Source organism: Perognathus longimembris, chromosome 2 (assembly GCF_023159225.1).
Source record: "Perognathus longimembris pacificus isolate PPM17 chromosome 2, ASM2315922v1, whole genome shotgun sequence".
In the NCBI taxonomy this organism is placed as follows: Eukaryota; Metazoa; Chordata; class Mammalia; order Rodentia; family Heteromyidae; genus Perognathus; species Perognathus longimembris.
Window position 1 is genome coordinate 86,092,334 of NC_063162.1, and position 13,899 is coordinate 86,106,232.

General features: G+C 42.8%; 1 protein-coding gene across 1 annotated transcript in view; it reads right to left on the minus strand.

Annotated features, from left to right (window-relative positions):
• Snx10 (sorting nexin 10) overlaps positions 1-13,899 on the minus strand; it is a 73,492-nt gene that overhangs the window by 48,047 nt on the left and 11,546 nt on the right. The window lies entirely within an intron of this gene.

Below are 13,899 nucleotides of genomic sequence, written 5' to 3' on the forward strand. Positions count from 1 at the left end.
GGCCCTGGCCAGTCAGTTCTCTTTTTACTTCCCCAATAAATCCATCTTTTTTACTTGAGACTGTCTCTGAGTGGTGGACTCTTGGAGGGATGGGGGATTTCCCCTCCCCTCAGACCCCATTACCAGGAATCCCCTCCCTAGCGGGGGGGGGGGGGGGGGGACTCCATTACAGCTACTTACTATCTGAGCTACACTGGGCTTGCTAGTGAAACAGGAAACAGACACAGAAGACAGATTTCCATCTAAGACAGCCCCACATTTCATTTGCACCTTATCCAAACTCAAAGATACTAGCTGAAACTGTGAAACCAAATGAAAGGTATAGGGGAACCTCCTTTTTTGAGTCCCTAGAAACAGCAGGCTTAGACAAGGTAGTGGGCCTGGGGAAGGGCAAACCATGAGACTCTTATCTGCAATTAACCACCAAAAAGTGGGAAGTGGAGCTATGACCAAGTGGTACTGGTACAGAAGATATGTATTTCATGATAGAATACCATCAGAAATAGACTGCAACTACATCTTAAAATTCTAATATACTCCAGATACACTTCAACTGCTTTCCAGAAAGAACCACTCTGAATGTGAAGTCACACCAATGACTCTATGGGGATCTTCCCACATATGAAATGCTAAGGACACTTGGCCTTAGCAGTAAAGATCCTCATGAAATCTCTGTTCAACACTTTATTTTTCAGGTTAATTATTCTTAGGTATGTAGCAGCTTTTGCTACAGAGCAAGAGAGGTTTCAGTGGCTTTCTGAAGTTTCCAGCAAAAATACAAAGCAGTAAGACAAACAGCCACATCTGTAACCGTGTCAGCCCCATGCTGAAGATGTCATGTGCACTGCCTCTTCTAATTCTCACAACTACCCATTTCACAGATGAAGACACTCAGCTTACAGTAGTGAAACACTAGCATTACAAGATCACCAACATGTTCAAGAGTAATGCTGGAAAGGAAACCCTTGTCATTAGTACCAGTCATATCTAGATCTCAGTTATAACATCACTAACTCATGGGAGCTTGCCCTATCATTCAGTCCATCAAGGTCAAATTCCTAGGTACACTTCCTATGTACCTTTTTCCTTGGTAGCTCTGACCATAATTATATTTTTACCCTTATTTGAGTATGAATTGAGTCTCTCGTCACACCAATCAATGCCAAATGTCACAGCTCCTCATATTCTTCTTCACTTAGGATCTCTGGCCTCTACCATAGTACCAGATACACTGGCATGTACACTGAATGACTGGAGAAAACCAGCACTCAGAATCACTCCAAAGCTAGGCAACAGCACCAACAAAGCACAGACCGCCCAGTGCTCACAGGTGTGTGAGCTCAACAACACCAGGCAATCAGAGGGACTAGAATGTGTTGAGGTCTTCATCAGGACTAGAAGACAATCACAAAACCCAACACTCCAGTGGTGAGACTCAGAAGCATCTTTATTCTGACAGGAGCTGAGCAAGATATGGACTTTGACATCATCTCCTGAGGAGTCATGGCACCAAGGCTCCTGCTAAGTGACCCTGGGTCACTTGCTTAGTCTATTCCCTGTTATCCTCATCTTTAAACTGGTGACTGACAACAGAACTAAACATATACAGTTACTGTATATGTTAAATGTATAGAAAATGCCTTAGACTAAAGGCCATGATCACAATAAACCCATGACAATCACTGCTACTAATGACTCATTTTTAAAAATTTAAAAAGCACTACTGGTATAAGAGTTAAGGAGTGAGGGCTTGCCTTCCCTGTACATACTTTCTATAAGGCAAATCATTACAATTAAAAGATATGTAACTGCACCAATGATTCGCTTTCCCCAGCAATAACCCTGGGTTTCAGCAACCACCTGGGTTACTTTCAGTTCTGAAATCGCATGACTCTTAATCAATTTACTTTTTAAAGTAGCCCAAGAATGCTGGAATAAAACAGGATTGCATCTTTATTCTAGGTACAATATTAAGCATATAACTTATAAAAGATAGTCTAAATATAACTTCGATAGAAAAAGCCACAGTCCATTGTGCTGCAACCCCGCCCCCCCCCCCCCCCCACACACACACACAACCCAGGGTCCCTAGCAGCATTCCTGAAAGCTGACAAACATCTCTATCTCAAAGGAATAGTCCACCATCCCCCACCCCTTTTTTTTTGGTCAATCATGGGGTTTGAATTCCAGGCCTGTGCGCTGTCTCTGAGCTCTTTTGCTCACAGCTAGTGCCCTATCACTTTGAGCCACAGCATCACTTCCAGTTTTCTGGCTCTCAATTGAAGATAAGAGTCTCACAGACTTTCCTGCCCTAGTTGGCTTTAAACAACAATCTTCAGATCTCAGCCTCCTGAATATTAAATGAGTCCTATTTTAACATCTGGTGTTAATTATAACAGTTACACAGCTTTTTTTTCTCCTTTCCTCAGAAGGCACAAGCAGCAATAGAGCACTGCTGTTCCTTTTCGGTAAGCTCTTCTTCCTTCAAGAGCAAAAGATTGCACTGCACAGTTTCTCCACTCTTTGGCACTGTCACCGTTGCTTTTGTGGCTGCTTGAGGTACAACTCTGAGACAGTGGTAGCAATCACTCTGGCCTAGTTGAGTCCCTGTCTCTGTTTCCAATGGACCAATAGGCCTTCTGCCTGTGGGCTTGACTACTCCAGTCCCTGCTCCTAATTCAAACCACCAATAATAGGTCTAGGAAGTAGACTCTGACTCAGGTAAAAGGGAATAAAAGAGAGTACCCCAGCAGCCAAAATGGACTACTGATTTCCAGGTCTGACTGATTGTTCTTGCTAGGAGCCTTTATCTTTTGTTTTACAATAGTCTTTTGTTCAAGTTGCTTTTTTTTCTATTACTGGCTTTATTAACTTACTATTCCAGAGAACAAGAACCCACCTGCTCACTACCAATTTAATACAAACATCAAGATTTCAAAGTTGGCAGCTTCAGTTCTATTTGTAAAAAAGAAAGCATCTGGGAGAGGGGAGGAGGAGGAAAAATGAGGGAGGAGGTAACATGTTGACATGTTGGACAAGAAACGTACTCACTGCCTTACATATGAAACTGTAACCCCTCTGTACTTCCCTTTGACAATAAAGAAAAAATATGCTAAAAAAGAGAGAGAGAAGGGGGTGGGGCTGGAGAGGCTAGGAATATGGCTTAGCTGTAGAGTGCTTGCCTTCCATGCACGAAGCCCTGGGTTTGATTCTCAGCACCACATAAAGAGAAAAAGCTGGAAGTTGCACTGTGGCTCAAGAGGTAGAGTGCTAGCCTTGAGCAAAAAGAAGCCAGAGACAGTGCTCAGGCCCTGAGTCCAAGCCCCAGGACTGGCAAAAGAAAGAAAGAAAGCATCCCAGTTTGGCACCAGTGGCTGATACCTGTAACAGTAGCTACCCAAAAGGCTGAGATCTGATTATCAAGTTTTCAAGCCAGCCTGGGGAGTAAAGACTGTGGAACTCTTACCTGCAATTAACCACCAAAAAGCTAGAAGTAGTGGCTGTGTGTGTGTGTGGCTGTGTGTGGCTCAAGTGGTAAAGTTGCTAGCCTTGAGAAAAAAAAGCTCATGGACAGAGCCGAGGCCCTGAGTTCAAGCCCCAGGACCAACCAGCACACACACACACACACACACACACACATTAAAAAAGACCACTCCTTTCACAAATGGCTTCCCTCCTTGTATGACAAATATAAATGAAATGATATCATTTCAGCTATCTTGCAATTAAAAGTAACTTCAAGTATTGTATAATTTTTAAATGTTACAAAGATATTACTAGAACAAGAGACTTGTGTGTCTCTCTGTATGCGTGATAGCACTAAGTCTTGAGGATTCTGGCTCTTGCTTGGCTTTTGCCACATGACTGGTGATCTGCCACTTGAGCTACACCTCCACTGGTAATTAATTGGAGATAAGAGTCTCAGATTTGTCTGCCCAGACTGGCTTCAAACCATGATCCTCAAATTGAAGCTTCCCAAATAGCTACGATTATAGGCATAAGCAACTACTTCCTAGCCCAATTGATAATATTTGAAAAGTGAACCTTTTATTAGGTATATACTACATAAAGTTTCATTTCCTAGGTAAAACAATGGCATTATGGTTATCTAGAAGAATGCTTTTGTCTTAAGTTTAAATTCTGCACACAAGGGCTGGGAATATGGCCTAGTGGCTGAAAGCATAGGTATGGCCGATACCTATGCTTTCAGTGGCAAAGTGCTCGCCTTGTAAATTCTGCACACAAATAATCCCATGATCAAACATGCAAATTCATTATTTATTCTTCATCAATTCAATTAACACAATTTTGCTAATTTTTCTGATCTATTTTTCTAATCCATTCTTGTTGACTGTTTTTACCATCTACAGCTTCTTAATTTCTGGTTCTTTTTCCTGCTCTTTTAATCTGCTCTTCTCTTTCTCTGATCTCTGTTTTCTTAAAGTACTTAAAATTCTTTCAGAAGAATCACATGCAGTTCACAGGCAGTTTTTGACACTCAATGATGAAAGTGAAAGCAACTGAAATAAAGGAAATTGTAGTACAAAAATAGTTATTAAACTTTTGTACTCTTTCTGAACAAGCCAATGTCACAAAGAAAAGCCCAAAGTTTCAAAGCAATCTGTTTTCAACAAGCCACGCAGGACTGTGACTCAATCAGCACATGAAGGACAGCCAGCAGCATCAAGTCCAGTGCTAGGATGGACTAGCCTGTGAAAACAAATCCACATAAACAAACCAGTTCACTCTGACAAAACAAAAAAAGGAATAACATTTTAAGAATGAAACAAGTTCTTAAGGGCTTAAGAGAGGCTTATCAGTCAGATGACAAGCTGGATTTCCCAATACCATTTATTTCTACACCACAGAGCATATCCAGTTTTGTTTTGTTGTGGTTTTTTTTTGGGGGGGCAGGGTGTGAAGTAAGCAGGAAATGAAACCTTGTTACAGGAACATTCAGGCAAAAGATAAGCTACTGTAGCCTTTAGTCATCTACCTCCTTGGTTAGCATGCAGTCTTTACCAGCATAAAAATTCATGTGAATATTCTTTTCAGACTATCAGAGATAACAGTAGGTCCAAAACAATCAGGAAAAGTCCAAGTGAGAAAAGAAGTCCAAGGAAGCAAAGCAACAAGCCTGGGGAGGACTTTAAATGACAGGTTCTAATGATATCAGATACATGTTGTGTCTACAGCTAACACTATTGTGTTATACTCTCAAAAGTTTGTCAAAGTACATGGACTGTTACCTGTTCTTACCAGGATAAGTCGAGCACCATTGGCTCACACGTATAATCCTAGCTAATTAAGAAGCTGAGATCTGAGGATCTGCCAGCCCAGGCAGGAAAATCTGAGAGACTTCTTATCTCCAATTATCCAGCAAAAAGCTGGAAATTGGAGTATGGCTTAATAGTAGAGTGCCAGCCTTGAGAATAATAAAACAAAGTGAGAGCATGAGTTCAAACCCCAGTACTGGCAGAAAAAAAAAAAAAAAAAAAAAAAGGGAAGTGGGAGGAAAGATTTATTTTGGCTCAGAGTTTCAAGTTTCAGTCCATAGCCAGCTTACTCCATTTCTCTAGGCCTCTGAAAAGGCATATCATGGCGGCAGGAGGCTGTGACAAAGTTGCTCCCCTCAGAGAAAGACAGGAAAACAACTGAGGACAAGGTAAACCCTTCAAAGACAGTCCCAGGGACTCACTTCCACAAGTTGGCCCAAATCTAATGGACCAATCCATTGATGAGATTAGTGCCATTTTTTTTTTTTTTGGCCAGTCCTGGGCCTTGGACTCAGGGCCTGAGCACTGTCCCTGGCTTCTTCCCGCTCAAGGCTAGCACTCTGCCACTTGAGCCACAGCGCCGCTTCTGGCCGTTTTCTGTATATGTGGTGCTGGGGAATCGAACCTAGGGCCTCGTGTATCCGAGGCAGGCACTCTTGCCACTAGGCTATATCCCCAGCCCCAGATTAGTGCCATTTTGATCCAATCGTCTCTCAATAGCACCAGCAGCTGGGAACCAAGCCTTCAACACTTTAGTTTTTTAAGGGGTTACTTCATGTCCAAACCATTATAGTAGCTTTTGACCATCTTCTTATACAGTATTGTTTTTTTGGGGGGCGGGGGGGCTGGGGGAGGGCTCTGTGCCAGTCCTAGGATTTGAACTCAGGGCCTGGGCGCTGTCCTTGAACTTTTTTGCTCAGCTAGTATTGTTCACTTGAGCCCACTTCTGGCTTTTTGGTGGTTAATAGGAGAGTCTCACAGGCTTTCTTCCCCAGGCTGGCTCTGAACATTGATCATCAGGTCTCAACCACCTGAGTAGCTAGGAATATAGGCATGAGCCACCTGTGCTCCACTTTGTTCTATTTTTTAAATTGATTTGCAGGGATTCTTTTTGTATTCTTCTTGCAGGTGTCATTCACAGTTTTTCAGTTTTGGGGGGGGTTTGGGGATTTTTTTTCTTGGTGGTACTGTGGCTGGAACTCAGGGCCTCAAGTTTACTAGTCAGGCACTCTACTACTTAAGCCATGCCCTTAGCCCTTTTTTGCCTTATTTTTCAGATAGGGTCTCAAGAGTTGTTTTGTTGTTTTCTTCAAAGATTATGATCCTCCCACCTACAACCTCCCATGTAGCTGGGATCACAGTAATAATCTGCCAGACCTGGCTTGTTGGTTGACATAAGGTCTCACATTTTTTCTGGCCTGTGGAGCCTCAAATGTGAAGCTTCCTGATCTCTACCTCCCAAGTAGCTAGGATTATAAACTACAGACACTATATCCAGCTCATTTTTAATGTAATAAATTTCATAATTATTTTCCTATGGCAAGTTTTGCATCATACATAGAAAGACTACTACTACTCCAAAATTATAAATATATGTCCAAGATGATTCTCTATAGAGAGCAGTCATATCTTTCATCACTTTTCATAAACAGTATAAAGGCCAACCAACATCTGTATGCATTAAAACTTTAAGTACATCCTTGAAGTCATTTCCAAATTACTTCCCCCAAAATGTGATAGTTTTTCTATTGAAAAATAGGATTTACTTAAATGGGCCACAGGCATCCAATTAAACAATGACTCATCCTAAGCGTCTAGCCAATGTTCTCATAACTGACAGCACCCATGCCCCTTGTCGGGCCTACCCCAGTCAGCGAGCAAAAACCAAGTCAAAATGAGCCTGGCTCCCCAGTAGTGTGGACAGACTGGGGAGAGCAGGGACCCTCAGTTTGGGAAAGTGGAGGCAGCAAGAGACATCACTAAGGGCTCCTTTTAAAATCACAAACCACAGCACCCCCATATTGAAGTGGCCCTTCCCCAGGACATGCTCCTCAAGTATATCTTTCATGGGAAAATATTTTAAACCCCCTTTCCATAGGACAGGGGTATTTGTAAGCCATAACCCTTGCTTTACTAACCAAGTCCCTAGTTTTCCTACCACAGGCTCTTTGTACTTCCCATTGTCCTGACATTCAGCCCACTCCTCCCTGACCCCAATTCCTTCCCATCCTCATTAACTCTTCAGCACTTCTTCAAAGAAACTTCCCTGACCCAGTGAAGCTTTCCTTTACCAAAGCAGACTCCCCCAGGTACATTCTACCCTTCTAATTTTGCCTTAGACTTTATTGTACTTGGCAATGTCTATCCATTCATCTTTCCTTGTTTATTGTCTCTCATCTCAAAAGTCTCCTGAGAGCTGGAACCTTGTTCAAGACATGCTTTACAACCCTAGCATTTAGCATAGGGCCTGGGATAAAGTCAGTGCTCCACAGCTATTGGGTAAATGAAGTGAGATTGAATGAGTTCCAGCTATTGTCTCCATTTCTGCCTCATCATCAAGTTGCTAAGCACCCAGCCACCTGGGATGGAAGAGAGGAAAACCCAGCCTCTCCTGCCAGCCACTTCCCCTCCATCAGAGCCCACCCTCCCGCCTAGCAGAAAAGAATATTCTGATCCAGTAAGAGCCCAGACAGGAATGCTTAAAGAGAACAAGTTTTCCTCTATCATTCTTTCCTCTTTAACTCCACCAGATTATGCAGTACAAATTGGGGAATAACACTAAAATTTTGCCATCAAAAATGGTAGAAATAGCTGGGGGTGTAGTTCAGTAGTAGAATGCTTTTCTAATTTATCAAGCCCTTGTCTCAAAGAGCTAAATAATGCAATCAGGCAAAGAATACTTAATTTTTTTTTAAACTATGTTCTGGACTCTGCGAACCCTGTAACATAATTATCCTTCAAATCTTCCAGACAGCCCCCAGACTAGGCATAATTACTACCCCCATTTTTTAAATTTTATTTATTTATTTATTTTGCCAATCCTGGGGCTTGATTCAGGGCCTGGGGACTGTCCCTGAGCTTCTTTTTGCTCAAGGCTAGCACTCTACCACTTTAGCCACAGCACTACTTCTGGCTTTTTCTGTTTATGTGATACTGAGGAATTGAACTCTGAGCTTCCTGCATGCTAGACAAGCACTCTACCAATAAGCCACAATCCCAGTCCCCCTTCCCCCTGCCAATTTTTAACTAAGGAAATGATACCTAAAGTCAGGAAGCTAGTAAGAAAAGAAGCTAATATTTGACCCTAGATAAACAGAATCTAACCACAAGGAATCACTATAGGTAACACTTCCTCTTTAGAAATAAATGTAAAAAAGGATAGTCAAGAGTTGAGGAAACCAACCAAAAGTACTTGAGTTATCATAATGGGTTCAAATGCATTAGGGATATGTAGTAGGACTATAGTTCTAACCCAAGAAAAGCCAGGCATTCGAAAGTGACAAGATTTCAGCTTCCACTGAAAGACTGGGATAAGATCATTCTAGAATAATGAATGGGGTGATATTAATCAAGATGGATTATATTCATAAACTGACTTGTGGAATGGTTACTTTTTTGTGCAACTCCTTAAAAGATAATAAAAATGTATAAAAAAGGAAATGATACTTTCATTTTCAGAAAGGAAGTTAACACATGACCTACTCAGGGTCATTAGCTATAAAGGACCCCATAAGGATAATTAGAGGTCAATGACAAGTCAATTCAATGAATAAGCACTGAGAGCTACGGTGGTGTGTAGTTCTAGGTTTGATTCTAGTAAGGGGTATTTTTTTTTTGAGTTATTAAATACTCCCTAAGTTCTAAGCCCCAGATAATAAACAGGTCATTCAAAATGCAAAACTCACAGTGAAGAGCCAGACTTTGAAGTCAGGCCCCACTTTACCACGTGAACCCCACTTTACCACATGAACCTGAGATAAGCAGGCCCTGTGAGCAAACCCAGGACAAGCTTATTAGGGCCCAGCGGGTCAAGAACTCTGAATGCTGGGAATGCTTAACTCTAACTGCCCCCAGAATGCCTCAAGCCCTGAGCCAATCAGATTTGTACCCGTGTCCTAATCTTGCATACTTGATCACCTGATTGCTGTAACTTTGCTTTTTGTCTTACTTGAACACCTGATGGCTGTAACTTTGTTTTTTTGCCTTTATAAGCCCTGTGCAATTGCAGCTCGGGGCTTCCTCCTAACCTCCCCTGCGTCGGTGGGCAGGACAAGGCCCGAGTTGCAGCTCGCCTGAATAAAGGCTTGCTTTTGCATTTCGGAACGTCTGAGTCTCGGTGGCCTTCTTGGTGGTCTTCTCGCGACTTGGCATAACAACAGCACTAGTGACAGAGCTACAGGAAGGAGAACAAAGGGAGGATCCAAAAAGAAGGAAGGAGGACACGGCTAGGCTTTGATGTTCACCCTAAGACAAGCAGAAACCATCAGCCTGGGTGGTTAAGAAGCAACAATGCTTTGGAGGGAATGAAGGGCTCATATCCTGAGGCTGGGACCATGCCTGAAAACTACAAGAAGGCAAACCTGCAAGGGATACTATGGGGGCCTTAGACTCATAAGTCCCTGAGGGAGGGAATGCTGCATTTCTATCCTGTTAGAAAGCAGGATTTGTGCCTCTGAGAAGACTGGTTTTCCAGCATGTAGACACAAATACTCAAACATCAAAATCCCAGAATAATATTGTCACTTGCAGGGAAATGGATGGATCTAGAAGAAATCATGTTAAGTGAAGTAAGTCAGGCTCAGAGAGGAAAAATGCACATATTTTCTCTCATATGTGAAAACTAGTTCTAAAATACAACTATGTATGATAAAATATGCACGGCTCAATGCCTTTACACACAATCTGAGTAAAGGTCTGCCCAAAAAAGCTATAGGATTACTTATACCCTATGCATATCTGCTCCTACACTTTAAATAATCTGTAGATTACTTAAAAACCTACTACAGGGATGGGGATATCATAAGGCCCTGGGTTTGATCCTGAGCAGTGGAGGAAAAAAAACAAGAACAAAAACATAATATATGCCTTCATATCAGCTCACAGTCCTAGCTACTGAGGAGGCTGAGATCTGAGTATCACAGTTTGAAGCCAGCACAGCCAGAAAAGTCCCCATGAGACTCTTATTTCCAATTAACCACTCAAAAACTAGAAGTGGTGCTGTGGCTCAAGTGGTAGAGTGCTAGCCTTTAGTACAAAGAGGCCAGGGACATAGTCTAGACCCTAAGTTCAAGCCCCAGGACTGGCAAAAACATTTTTAAAAAATTTTAAGACTTTTTTATTGCCAGTCCTGGGGCTTGAACTCAGGGCCTGAGCACTGTCCCTAGCTTCTTTTTGCTCAGGGCTAGCACTCTACCACTTGAGCCACAGCGCCACTTGCAGCTCTTTCTGTGTATGTGGTGCAAGCACTCTACCACTAGGCCACATTCTGAGCCTCAAAAACAGACTTTCCTTAAAGAGCCTAGGCACAATGGCAACGAATTACCTAGGGGTGGATAGAAGACTGTCAGGGAGAGAAATTACAGGCTAGTTCTTCCATTGTGGGAGGAGCAGCTGAAATGCATCAGGCAGGGTTAGAGCTCATGGCCTTGAAAACATGAAAAAATAAGAATCAGAGGACAGAGGAGCTGGGGTAGTGAAACTATTCTGTGTGATACTATTAACAGGATAAATAATCAATATATATTTGCTAAAACCCAGAGAACACAATACACCATGAATGAACCCTACCAGAAACTGCACCTAGGGAATATGGCATAGTGGCAGGAATGCTTGCCTCATATACATGAAGCCTCAGCACTACATATATAGAAAAAGCCAGAAGTGGCACTGTGAATCAAATGGCAGAGTGCTAGCTAGCCTTGAGCAAAAGGAAGCCAGGGACAGTGCTCAGACCCTGAGTTCAAGCTCCCAGACTGGCCAAAAAAAAAGAAACTGCACCTGGGCCAGAGGTTCACCAGCTGAGGATATGTAACTAGAGTAGAATGTCGATATTCTACTGGAAGGACAAGGAGATGCACATAATGCCTATATCTGTCTGCTCAGCCATGTAAAACTGCTCTAAGAAATAAAGACCATTAAAATAAATAACAAGAAGAGCTTGGGAAGAAGGCATGAGTGAGAAAGGGAATCAGGGTTAACTCACCCCCGGGTGACTGGAGGAACGTTGGTGTCATTGTCGAATAAGGAAGTTGGAAAAAGGGGTATGTTTATAGACAAAAGAGGAAGAAGATGGGTTCAATTAGGAACATGATCACAAACAGTACAGGATATTCACAGGGTGTTCTTTGGATGCTAATGAAAGGTTCCAAGTATGCAGATTATAGAGAAAACTTCCTCTTTTAAAGAGGAATGCGTGAAGAGAGCTAAGGAGAGACTTCTCAGAAGAAGAGGTAAGAATGGCAAAGAAACACATGAGGAAATGCTCGTTAGCCCTGGCCATAAAAGAAATGCAAATCAAAACAACTCTGAGATTCCAACTCACCCCAGTTAGATTGGCCTACATTTTGAGGCGAGCACTTTACCACTAGGCCATATTCCCAGCCCCTTGGCCTACATTTTGAATTCAAATAACAAATGCTGGCAAGCATGTGGGGGAAAAGGAATCCTACTGCACTGCTATTGGGAATGTAAACTAGTACAACCACTATGGAAAGCAGTCTGGAGGTTCCTCACGGACCCAGCTATACCACCCCTAGGCATCTACCCTGAACATCGTGGGCCCGTGGGCCATGACATGATAAGAACACCTGCACATATGTTCATGGACACACTATTCACAATAGTCAAGATATGGAAACATCCCAGGTGCCCTACAATAGATGAGTGGATCAATTCATGGTGGTTCATGTCTGTAATCCTAGCTACTCAAAAAGCTGAGATTGGGGATTATAGTTTGAAGTCAGCCAGGGCAGGAATGACACAGGACTCTTTCTCTCCAATCAACCAGAAAAAAAAAAAAAAAACACCAACGTGGAGGTGTGGCTCAAGTGGTAGAGTGCCAGTCTTGAGCAAAAAAAGCTAAGGGACAGCACCAAGGCCCTGAGATCAAGCCCTAATATTAGTGCATACACACACACACACACACACACACACACACACACAATGTTGTTCAAATTCAAAATGTCTTTGGGGGGCTGGGAATATGGCCTAGTGGTAAAGTGCTTGCCTCGTATACATGAAGCCCTGGGTTTGATTCCTCAGCACCACATACATAGAAAAAGCCAGAAGCAGCGCTGTGGCGCAAATGGTAGAGTGCTAGCCTTGAGCAAAAGAAGCCAGGGACAGTGCTCAGGTCCTGAGTCCAAGCCCCAGGACTGGCAAAAAAACAAAACAAAATAAAATGTCTCTGAACTGTCAGGTAAGATAACAAAATTTAAAAATAGAATGTAAATGTATATACTCTGAAACTCAGCCCCTTCCCCCCATGTGAAGCTCACATCACAGCCACTCCCTGTGAAAGTCAAGATTATTACCTCATTGGCATTCAAGTCCTAGCCAGGATTCAGGGACCCAATGATAAGACAAAGTCCTGCTAAAAGGGGGTGAAATGCCAAAGTTATTACTTGTTATTCTGTGTGCCACAAGTATTGAATGTAGTCCAGGGTCATTTGACACGTGCCCATCTACAGACAGCTTGGCCAAGTTCTCAAAATAGAGGTCACTGTTTCTCAAGGTTTCTCAACCAACCAACAGGGAGATGACCAGAGAACCAGTGTCAGTTCAGCATCTCAGAGCAAATCATGACTCTGACTTCTGGGCATAGCAACTTTCTGTGTTAGGGCAAAAGAAGCTGTTTCACTGGACCTAATCACCAGAAGATAAGCGAATGAAAAGCCTTAGAGTTTTCCCTTTGAGACCCTAGAAAGGGAAGCCATGGTGATAAAGTCCCCCAACCCAGATGGTGTGCAACAAGAACACCTGCCTCCCCCACCTCTTCCAATGACACTCTCATTGGAAGAAATCAGAAGATAATTACAGTGTGGTATCTCTTCTCTCGATTCCTTACATACAAAGCTTTTGTTCTTGACTTTTACCCACTGGATTTGTAGGACTGAGTTTGTAAGAAAGATGTCGGGAGCAGGGCATCTGTGTCTCATGCCTAGCTATTTAGGAAGCTAAGACCTGATGATGACATTTGAAGCTAGCCAGGGAAGAAAATTCCCTTTTTTTTTTTTTCCTTTTGTTGTTGCCAGCCTGGCGCTTGATTTCAGGGCCTAGACACTGTCCCTGAACCCCTGAGCTTTCTTTCCCTCTGTCTCTCAAGGCTAGAGTTCTAACACTTGAGCTCCACTTCTGGCTTTTTTGGTGCTAATTGGAGATGAGTATCACAGACTTTCCTGCCTGGGCTGGCTTCATACTGCAATCCTCAAATCTCAGCTTCCTGAGTAGCTAGGATTATGAGTGTACCACCAATACCCAGCTTGACTCTTATCTCCAACTAACCATCAAAAGCCAAAAGTAGATGTATGGCTCAAAAGCAGATGTGCGGGGCTGGGAATATGGCCTAGTGGTAGAGTGCTCGCCTCGCATACATGAAGCCCTGGGTTCGATTCCCCAGCACCAC